Here is an 11,864-nt window from a genome sequence, read left to right on the forward strand (position 1 = left end):
CACTTGCTTACTTACATAGTCCTCTTCGGCTGCTCTGGAGCATAGGGCCTCAACACGTCTGCGCCAAAGGACTCAATTTGCAGCCTGCGCCTTCACTTCTCCCCATGTCATTTTTCCTCATTTGATATCTCTCTGTAGTCCTCTCCTCCATGACATTTTTGGTCGGCCTCTTCTCCTATGTCCTTGTGGGTTCTAGTCCACTGCTTGGCGTGTGATTGATGTGGGACAGCTTGATGAGGTTTATGATCTTTTGTGGTACTCCATAGTGTGCCAGTAGCTTTCACATTGTCTCGCGGTCGACCGAGTCGAAAGCCTTCTCAAAATCCACAAACGTCATGTACAGTTGTGAGTTGAATTCTAGCGACTGTTCCACAATGATGCGTAGTGTAGCAATCTGGTTGCAGCATGAGCAGTTTGGTCTGAAGCCCGTTTGATTGTTTCTCAGTTCATTATCCATTGCATCAGCTGTGCAGTTCAGGAGTATTCTGGTGAGAACTTTGCTTGCGGTTGACAGTAGCATGATACCTCTCCAGTTTGTGCATTTGGGTAGGTCACCCTTCTTCGGTAGTTTCACTAGCCTGCCTTGCTTCCCGTCTTTGGGGACCTGTTCCTCCATCCAGATGCGGTTCAAGAGTGAGTGAAGTATGGTGACGCTGATTTCTCAGATTACTCACTCACCTCAGACAAATTTGCAGAAGCTCCGTTGCTCAAACTGGGTCTGTGTACATATATCCAAAAGTGAAGAATTTTAGATTAAGTGTGTTTGTTCGATCATACCAGCGACTGTCTCTCTCTCTCTGACGGGATCTGTGGGTCTCTGGCCGGGCCAACCACTTCAGCTCTGCCCGGCCTCACTCCGAACAGTAGCAGAACAAGGCTCCTCCCAGCAGAGTGATGTCCATCACACATTCTTCTGCTTTTTGCCCCTAATCTTGCGGTTATGACTCGCAGACTGAGTGCTTTGCTTTTTCCTGTTGTAAATCCATGAGGTGATTGTCGGCATTGTTTACCGGACACTCAAAAAGCCAGACAGTGATGTGGAAATCTCTGTCCCCATTATGCATCCAGATGTGTTGTTGCCACATCCACTTTTGCAAAAAACATGAGTGGATGTGGCAGAATGATCGCGTGGCGTGCATGGTATGAAAGGGCCATAAGAGGGAAAAACAGGGTCAATTAGCAAAAGTTAGCAACGTTAAAGCAAGAAAACTCTGTAGACATGGGAAACCTCAGCATGGAAACAACACAATCTGGCAAGGAGGAAGTAAAGAGAGTCAACATATACACTGGGAGGTAATGATGGTGATCAGAGGTAGCTGAGGATAATCAACACAAAGGACAGCTGAGGGAACACACAAGAAGTGTGTAGGGGAGAAAGAATCATGACAGAAGCATTCATGTATCCATTCCCTTACTTGTCTCAAAAAACTGGCTGTAAAAATGAGGACTGGTATTAATAAGTATCCTTATATTTAGTTTTCCAACTGTGGGCTCTGAAAATGGAGGCATTCATAATATTGGATATAAATTAAATTCAAGACATGTTCAGTAGGAAATGTTCATGTATCCATCTCCTAACTTGGCTTAAAAAAAAACAAACAAAACAAAACCAGTGAAAACAACAATTCCCTTGTGTTTTGCTAATGTCTACCGGGGTGGACTTGTGGATTCAACAAAGTGAGGTACCAGCATATTCTCCCAGCCTTGACTTGACTTTGCTAATGCAGGCACAAGCCTTTTGGCTTTCAAATTTTTCTTTTGTTGACATTTTTGGTATCATGTTATGAGATTTTCGAAACTGTTAGTTTAAAAGGCATAATTTGAACAACTTTAACATAATGAGTTTTTGTTTCAAATGTGATGTCAAGAACAAATTAAAACATTTAAAAGCTAAAGGAGCTACAAACATTTTCACAGCACCTGCTATGAGCATCACTGCTCATGTCCTTAACCAGTGTAGCTTTCATGTACATGGGGGGGGGGGGGGAGTTACACTTGGCACAGAGAAGTAGCTTTTGTAATATCTTTCAACCTCAAAGACAGTTTCTCCAAAACATTCCATTATTTTTCTGGCTTTTCTTCATATATGTGTCACAGCAGGGTGGATTCATTTTGAATGACGCTGCAATTTGAGAAATGTTTTTTTCTGTTTATTCCCCAACCCCTCTCAGGCCCTTTGGTGGATACCCACCAAACTTGGTATGTGGATGAAGACCAAACCGACAACTACCCTTAAAGGTTTTGTTTTGGCAAAGGTCACGGTCATTTTTGCCAAAGATAAAAAATTTGGTTTGTCTGTAATTTTAGTAATGTTTATTTGTTTGTTCCTCTACTCCTCACAAGTCCTTTGACAGATTCCCACCAAACTTGACATGGTGATGCCCATCAGTACCAGAATTGCTGTTAAAGAGATTGCTTTGGCAAGGGCCAAGATCACTGGGGTCAAAGATCAAATTTATATGAAATTTTTTTCACTGATCAAAGGTCACGTTTTTCATTCAATTTGTACCAAAGAAGGCATACATATGGAGATGAGTTCTGCAACTGTCCAACAAGACCAAATTTGCCAAAAATCAAACACTGGTACCAAGGTCATGCCTGTCTGATTGTTGACTTACGCCTCCCAGGTCCTTTTGCTAGTTTCTACCAAACTGACCCCAAAACTGCCCTTAAAGAATTAATTTGGACAAAGGTCAAGGTCACAGGGTTTGATTTTCAGCCTGATTTGGACCAAATGCGTCACAAAATTGCCCAGGCAAAGTCAACCAGGGATCAATCATTAGGGTGAAGGTCAAAGTCTCTGGGGACAAATGCCAGACTGAAGTAACTCTTACTGTCTTCATGCCCACAGGTACTATTGCCCAATCCTGATAAAAAGTGTACTGTTGGTATCTGACATCATGGAATGAGATTGCTGAAATTTGTATGGTGTGTGGACATTATTAGCAACAACAAAATACAGGCAGTGTTGCCTTTAGCAGACCGCATTCAACAACCCACACACTGAAGGGGCGTGTCTGTGGCCTGTGGGTGTTGCCTTCCTGTAGATCAGAAAACAAAAGCCCAGCTGACATGCTCACCATTTACATTCTGTTTATGCAAACTGTAAACTGTTCTCACTTTTACACTCTTTGAAGAAAACTTCAAAAGCCTCTATAAGTCATTTTGCCATGACAGCACCAAGTAACAGCAAGAAGAAATGGTTTTGCAATTTTGGTATTTTTGGGACCACCCAGAAATCCAAACCCTCACCTGCACTGAGGTTTCTAAACTGAAAATGTGACTGTATGGAGGGATTTCACGCAAGATTAAAAACCATTCCTGACATGGATAAAGTTGGTTGTAGTTGCAGGTTGATTTGGCACATTTTACACCAGATGCCCTTCTTGAAGCAACTCCACATTACATGGAGAATGGGCACAGATAGTCTTGAACCGGGACCCTTCTGTTTGGAAACAAGTGCAATGACCTCTTTGAAATACATAGGCTGTATACTGCATTTCTATTTTCCATGTACAGTTGAAGACATAAATGTTCATACACCTTGGTCAGAAACTTTCACATTCAATTTTCCTTTACTGTGTACTACACAGCCACCTTGACTCTTGGATGGCAGCCACCCAGAGTGTTGGGAGACACCCCATCTGCCAAAAGGAGCCATCTGGCAATTGCTGGGATCCTCAAAATTGAGGGACTTGAGCATTGGATCATGAATGGTCATTTCAGCTCCCCAAAAAAGTTCACTGATTACAGTGTATGCCCCAGCTCAGTCAGAGCCAAAAGCACAGTATATTGCAACGGCACAAACAGACTTCATAAATGTCCAAGCTCTGCCCTCTTTGGTGCCACCCCACCTTTATTCCCCAATATGCAATACTGTTCACTGGTGGAATGATACATTGGAGGTGAACATGTTTGTTCTGTCGGGCTGAAGCATTAAAAAAAATTTGAAAAATTGAAATGCAGTTATTACAGTCATAATGCATGATAAATGTCCACATACAGTAGTTCCATAAGGTTTATCATCCATAAGGATGAACTGTGAATAAAACTATTCCTCTACCAACAATATAAAAAACATCCCCAATTCAGGGGCGGATCTACTGGAGTGGCATGGGGTGGCAACTGCCACCCTAAAAATAGCTCTTGCCACCCCAGTTGCCATCCCAATAAGAAGTGGGTGACATTTTTTTCAAATAAGGGACCTCGCGAATGACTTTAACCGGCGAAAACTGTGCTCTCTGAGCGCCCTTGAATGCAGCACAAGCTGCGCTTCACGCCCCCCCACCTGTTGTGACGCCGAACTTTCCCTAAAAGACATGACGACACGCCAGCACACACGGCTGCCAGGAAAACTTTGCGGAGAAAGAAATATAAAATTGATACATTCACCAAGTATAAATTAATAAACAATGAGGAATAAGTTTTCAGTGGTATTTTTATTAGGGCGGAACCTCTTGTTTCCCTCGTCGTTTCAGGTGAACTGAAAACAAGGACGGACATCAACAATGGTCACATCAGCCGGCAAAACTTTTGTTGTAGCTAGACTTCAGCTTTACTCGTGTCTCTCATAGATATTAGGGATGTTTTGTCCAACCTTAAAGTCGTGTTATGTTAACAAACGTCCGTGCACGCGTGTGGCAATGTACGAGGTCTATTAGAAAAGTATCCGACCTTATTATTTTTTTCAAAAACCATATGGATTTGAATCACGTGTGATTACATCAGACATGCTTGAACCCTCGTGGGCATGCGAGAGTTTTTTCACGCCTGTCGGTTACGTCATTCGCCTGTGGGCAGTCTTTGAGTGAGGAGTCGCCCACCCTCTCGTCGTTTTTTCATTGTTTAGGAATGGCTCAGAGACTGCTGCTTTGTTTGATCAAAATTTTTTCAAAACTGTAAGGCACAACTGAGTGGACACCATTCGATAAATTCAGCTGGTTTTCGGTAAAAATTTTAACGGCTGATGAGAGATTTTGGTCTGGTAGTGTCGCCGTAAGGACGGCCCACGGCGCCTGACGGCGATCTGCGCTTCAAGGCGGCAGCGTCTCGCCGTTTCAAGTTGAAAACTTCCACATTTCAGGCTTGGTTGACCCAGGAAGTCGTCAGAGAACAGAGAACTTTCAGAAGAAGTCGGCATGAGGAGTTTATTCGGACATTCCATTGTTAACGGACATTTTGTAATGAAAGAACATGCGGGCAGAGTCGCATGTCGGGCCGGACCCAACCGCGGGGGGTCGCGACAGGAAAAACACCTCCATTGGAAAGCTTAACGGGCAAGTTGGAACATGCCCAAGCTGTTAAACAATTTCTCAGTTGCTCACTTGTTGAAAGCCATCAAAAGCCGCCTGAATTTTACAAATGGTTTTCAACACGGAGGTGTTTTTCCTGTCGCGGCGCACACAGATTTGCCGAGTCGTCACAGAAACGACTCGGCGAATTTGCGCGCACGTCTTTCATTAAAAAATGTCCTTAAACAGTGGAATGTCCGCATAAAGTCCTCATGCCGGCCTCTTCTGAATCTTCCCTGTTCTCTCACGACGTCCTGGGTGAATTAAGCCTTAAATTAGGATGTTTTCAGCTCGAAACAGGCCGACGACGGCACCCGGAAGCGATGCAGGCCGTGCCGCTCCGTGGGAAGTCCTTACAGCGACAGAACCACCCCATAATCTCTCATCAGCCGTTAAACTTTTCACCGAAAACCAGCTTAATTTCTCGAATAGTGTGCACTCGGATATTCCTCACAGGTCCAGAAAAAATTTTGATAAAGCAACACGCGCCGTCTCGAGCAGCGTGTGAAACAAAAGAATTCAGCCGAGAGGGCGGGACCACATCTCACTCAAGGCCTGCCCACAGGGAAATGACGTCACCGACGCGTGAAAAAACTCACGCATGCGCACGAGGGTTCAAGCATGATTGGTGTAATCGCATGTCATTCAAATCCATATAGTTAAAAAAAAATAAAAGGGTCGGTTTATTATCTAAGAGACCTCGTATGCTTTTTAGGTTTCACTTTCATTTCATAACGTGACAGTGGAGCACTTTTTTATTGCTGAGGGGAGAAAACACTTTGTTGTGGATTTAGAGGAACATTGGAAACAAGAGAAGAGGGTGTGAGGAGAGGACAGAAGGATGGACAGAGGGCAGAGGGATGGACAGAAGACAGAGGACAGAAGGATGAGCAGAGGACAGAAGGATGGACAGAAGCCAGAGGACAGAGGGATGAACAGAGGACAGAAGGATAGACAGAGGACAGAGTACATAAGGATGAGCAGAGGACAAGTGCTGATACACACACCCTTGAGGTGTGTTTCTGTGAGTCTTCAGCTCAGGTAAGACTCATACAGCTTCTCTGCTGTCTTTTGATTAAATGTTGTTTTCTACTATAGTGGTGCATCTTAGCTAAAGGGCAATTCTATGGTAACGGAATTACAACAGCAGCAAAATCTGGACATACTGCATCTAACGACTACATTTAGGTCAGATTGTAATTCCGTTACCATACAATTACCCTAAAATTTCCATAACAATCATTCAGTTTGTGATAAAAGCATGAAATGTGGCACAAATATTCTAAATTAACTAATATTTATTTTCAGATATGGAGGCATCCTGGAGCTGACCTCTAATGAGCTACAGGGGTCAATAAAGAATTACACAGGGGTCAAACTTTAACAATGCCCCAATCATATTGAAAAGGATACCACATTATTTATCTGATTACACAGCTTCCAAAAGGTATAGTTTGGACTATCTATGACTGAATGTTCTGGAGTTATGGGGTAAAAACAGCAAATATGGTGACAAAGGTCAGTTTCAGTTTGTACAGGGGTCAAACATTAAACTTGCTCCAATTCTGGTAAAAAATTATGCAAATTATTGGTTTAGTTAATAGTATTTTAAAAAGGAATAGTTTGCACCATCTGTCACGCTTAGTTATCATGTTACGAGGTAACATATGTCACATGTCATAGAATCCCATGGACGTCAACCTTGTTTGACCTTTACTTTGGAGACCAAGCATTCGACATAGTCAAAACTATTCCATTTATTAATCCTATTCACTCAACCAATAATTTGCATCACTTTTTACCAAAACTGAAGTTACTTTAACTTTTCACCCTTGTACAAACTGAAACTGACCTTTGTCACCATTTTTGCTGTTTTTACCCCATAACTCCAGAACATTCAGTCATGGATAGCCCAAACTATACATTTTTGGAATCCTTATGATCACACAAATAGTGTGGTATAGTTTTCAACATGATTGGAGAATTTTTATATTTTGACCCCTGTGTAATTCTTTATTGACCCCTGTAGCTCATTAGAGGTCACCTCCAGGATGTCTCCATATCTGAAAATAAACATTAGTTAATTTAGAATATGTGTGCCACATTTCTTTTTTTTCCCCAACTTTATAGTTTTTCAGTAACACAAATACAGTTCTGAAACACAAGATATAAAAATTCAACAGTTGAACATATACCCCAAACCCACCATACGTGCCCACAGATTATATTGAATAGAACAATAAAGAAAGCAACAATCATAAGCCACACACCAAAAGAAAAGGGATGCTACAAAAAATTTTCAAACTATGACACTCTGAAAAGAAAGATTACTTACATACGCCAGAAAGGGATTCCAAATATTGACAAATTTATGTTGCAAACCAGATACACTGAGCCTAATTTTCTCACACTTAAGGAAATACATCTCTAATCCACTGAATGTGAGTAGGTGGACGAGCAGATTTCCAGTGCAACAACATTAGCCTTCTTGCTAATAAAGTTGTAAAGGCAATCATGTCCCTGTATACGGGGGAGAGCCCAGGCAGAGAGGGATAAACTCCAAAAAGTGCAGTAATCGCCACAGGGGCAAGTGTAATACCAGACACTTTAGATAATGTATGGAAGACCTCACACCAGAAATTTTTTAAAGTCGGGCAAAGCCAGAACATGTGAAAATAATCCGCAGGGTCCTGTTGACAACGGTCACAGGCTGAAGATGTCCCTTCAAATATTTTCGCAAGCCTGGCCTTAGTGTAATGGGTGCGATGCAAAATTCTACACTGTGTGAAACAATGTTTCGCACAAATGGAAGATTTATGAACCCGGCATAGGATTTCTTTCCAAGTTTTGTCTGGAATAACCTCTCCCATGTGTGCCACATTTCATGCTTTTATCACAAACTGAACAATTGTTTTGGTTATCTGCTGCACTACTACAGCAATGTTCATTTTGTGACCATGAAAACACAATTTACAGATCTATGACGCCCACTGGAGCGCTTGAAATTACCATTCCACTCACGCATTTTTTACACACATTGTTTATAGTTTTTTTCAATATTGGTCTGCAAAAATGTTGTTTTAACGTTACATGAAAATTGGTCTGTGGTGCAAAAAGCTTGCAGGCCGCTGTTCTAGGCTATATGAAACTTGGACTTGTGATGCTATAATCCAGATTCCTGACCTATAATAGCATAATACATAAACATTACATTGCCAACCCACATAATAGTGCCTGTCCCTGCTTGCCACCCCATGAATTTATCTCTAGATTCACCCCTGCCCCAATTATTATATAGCTGCGACCCTACTCGTACCCTGATTGGCTGATTACACACACACACACACACACACACACACACACAAAATGTGATGCATTGGATGAACTCAGTTCAATTATGTGCAGGATTCCCATCTAATAAATATATGTAGCCCCAACTCAAATAAAGTACATCCACACAAGATAATTTAATTCAATTTAGTTGGTTATACATATATTTATTATATGGAAATCCTGCACATAATTGAATTGAGTTCATCCAATGAGTCATTTGTTTGTGTGATACACTAAAAAAACTGGCTCACTGGATTGGATTCCATCTAATAAATATATGTAGTCCCAACTCAATAAAATTGCATTATCTTGCATGGATGTGTTTATGCATAGATGTGCTATATGTAGCCCCAACTCAATTAAATTCCATTATATTGCATGGATGTGCTTTATTTGAGTTGGGGCTACATATATTTATTAGATGGAAATCCTACACATAATTGAATTGAGGTCATCCAAAGAGCCATTTTTTGAGTGTGCCGGTCAGATATTTTCCCATATCGGATCGGTTTCCATGACAATCGGTCTGCAACGCATATTTTCATTACAAACCAGGAAGCTAAAAACAGAATTAGAAAAACCAAGTCGGACATGAACATACTCCACAAATTTCTAAACAGCATCAGAAAAAACACATGGATTGAAAGATTACCAGCTAATGACCAGATCATCTGTTAGCAAGTTCTTTATGGAGGTGAAGTAAGCAAACGAGCTTAACACCATCAGCAGCATATTTGGGCAATAATGTAAGTTTGCGTGTTTATATATATAATAGCCATATAATAAATGAATTATTAACGTTGTTTGCTCGGTCTGATATTTCCTCGTACAGACATCACACTTGATTAATAATCCTTTAATATCACAAGTTCAAAATGTTTTATTTGACAGTTTAAAAAACATCTCATTTAATTTCAAAAAGAGCAAGAACATAATATTCTTGTTTTATTCATGTGGACCAGTAGGCAGCCATTCATGTAGAATGTGAAATAGGGAGCGGCCGTCATATTCACATAAGTGCTGATCAGCAACTTTCACCGAAATAAATATGCCACCATATCTGGACACAAGTATATGTGTGACCAACAAACTATGCAAATCTGTTTTCACAAGTCTGTTTGTCCGGTAGTTACATTAAGTAACTACAGAAGTTCCTTCTTGACTCATTTTCAGTGGGATGTTTTGTCCCTACAGTAATTATGAAGACCTGAAACTAAATCACTTCAAGAACCTCTGCTGATACACTGTATCATATTAGATTCATAAAACAACACAGTAAACTGTGACCGGCTGTGCCTTTATCACAAGCACAGTGTCAGCATGCTGATACGGCAGTATTCATTGATCTGCTTACAGCAGCAAACTCCTCAAAATGACTGTAAGGGCATTATCCAAAATTACTGCCATAGAATATCCACAGCGCTGCCACAACAGTTCAGAAAGCTCAAAACATCATCAAAGATGCCATCAGGCAGCCTGTGCAGTCATTCATGCATTTAGAAAATTAAAGTGGAGAACTAAATCACACGGTGTCAGCTCTACTTATACTATCTCCTATTAACATGGTGCAACAGCATGGTGCAAATGCTTTTGGGGTGTGCTGAAGTTCTCATTGATTTTAAGAGGGCACATTAAATGAATACAAAGATGGGCGGTGGGCACAAGGAGGTTGGATTTATCACCTTCATTAGTGAAGAGCAGGTTGTGAGCTGAACATAAATTCAACCAATCAGAGAGTCACCTGTCACTCCCTTCAAACAACCGTGCACCAGGTGCACAGCACTTTGGTATTAAGCAAGTCAGGTCAAGTCTGACAGCATGTGCTGGTGCTGCAGTTGCATCCACAACAGCACAGAACCGCACTGTCCAGTGACTCTGTCACCAAGGTCATTCTGTCCAGTGACCTCAGACAGAAGTATTTTCTGATAACATATCTGTAAGGACAGACCATGGACATTGTTATGACAGTGTGACTAACTCATATGTAATGATGAGATGGTGGACCTCACATGTAAATTCCTGAATGAATGGAAGTACCAAGATGCATCACCAGCACCACTTTCAAAGGTAACACGAGTGCTCTGAGAGCATAATATCCCTTGCTGGAAAATGCTGCTGTGGTACAAGTGCTTGATACATTCTGAAAACATTTCAAGGAATTGTACCAAGTTACCCAAAAATCCTCCTAAAAATGTGAGAAGTTGATGTCAGAATACAGGCACCAGCTCATGAAATTGGCAGTGTCTTGGTTTGTTATTCAAGGGCAATAACTCTGCCAAAATGTGCCAATCTTGTAAAAGCAGGCACTCAAGCATGAAACTGACGGAGTCTTTATTAATCTGGTCAAATGGTACACTATGAAAATGTGTGTATTACCAACCTATAGCAAGGACTTGTGCCAAGTTTCACAAAATTCCTCTTAAAAGTGTGTGAGAAGTTGATTTCAGAACACTTATACCCTTTATGGGACAGATGGGCGGACGGACATACAGACAGACAGACAGATGGACGGACAAAAATCACCATGGCATAATCCCCCTTTGGAGCTTTGGTCCAGCGGGGGATAAAACTGTTTTGTATTAAACTAAAGGTTTGCTGTCGTGCACTTTGATTGGGTGAGTTTTTCTTTTTCTGTTAATGCGGGAGTGTGTGATTAGCATTTATACTTGGTTTTGATTGTCAAAGCAGGGGTTGGTACGCATATTAAAGATGTATTATTAGCAGTCTATATTTCTGTTAATAACCAGCCCCCATAAAAGCTGAACCCCACCAACCTTCCCCCTTCAACCACCTGCCGCCTGCTGCAGGAAGGCAGAAATGCAGCATGAAAATACAGTACCAAACAGAGTTATTAATGTTTTATTGTGATATTTCATTGTTCATTTTTCTCTTCATTTTCATGGTCCTGTGATGCATAACTGCACAAATGCTTTCTGGTGATGGACGATATGAATGCACCAGCTCTGCACCTGACCTCAGTTTTACCAACACAAACACAGGAGCACAAGTGTACATGTACGTAAGTGCACATGTGTATAAATGTCTGAAAGTACTGAAAAAAATGGCAAAGTATTTTGGGATACTAAATGATATATTAGGAGACCACCCCAAATATAAAGAAATTACAGGTTTTTACATTATACAAAAAGGCAAATTTTCACAAGATGGAATAAGTTAAATCATCAGCTGTGATTTGAAAAGAGCTGACAGGCTGTTTTTTTTTTTAATGACCAATTGTTT

This window comes from Thalassophryne amazonica, chromosome 16 (genome assembly GCF_902500255.1).
Source record: "Thalassophryne amazonica chromosome 16, fThaAma1.1, whole genome shotgun sequence".
NCBI classification, from domain to species: Eukaryota; Metazoa; Chordata; class Actinopteri; order Batrachoidiformes; family Batrachoididae; genus Thalassophryne; species Thalassophryne amazonica.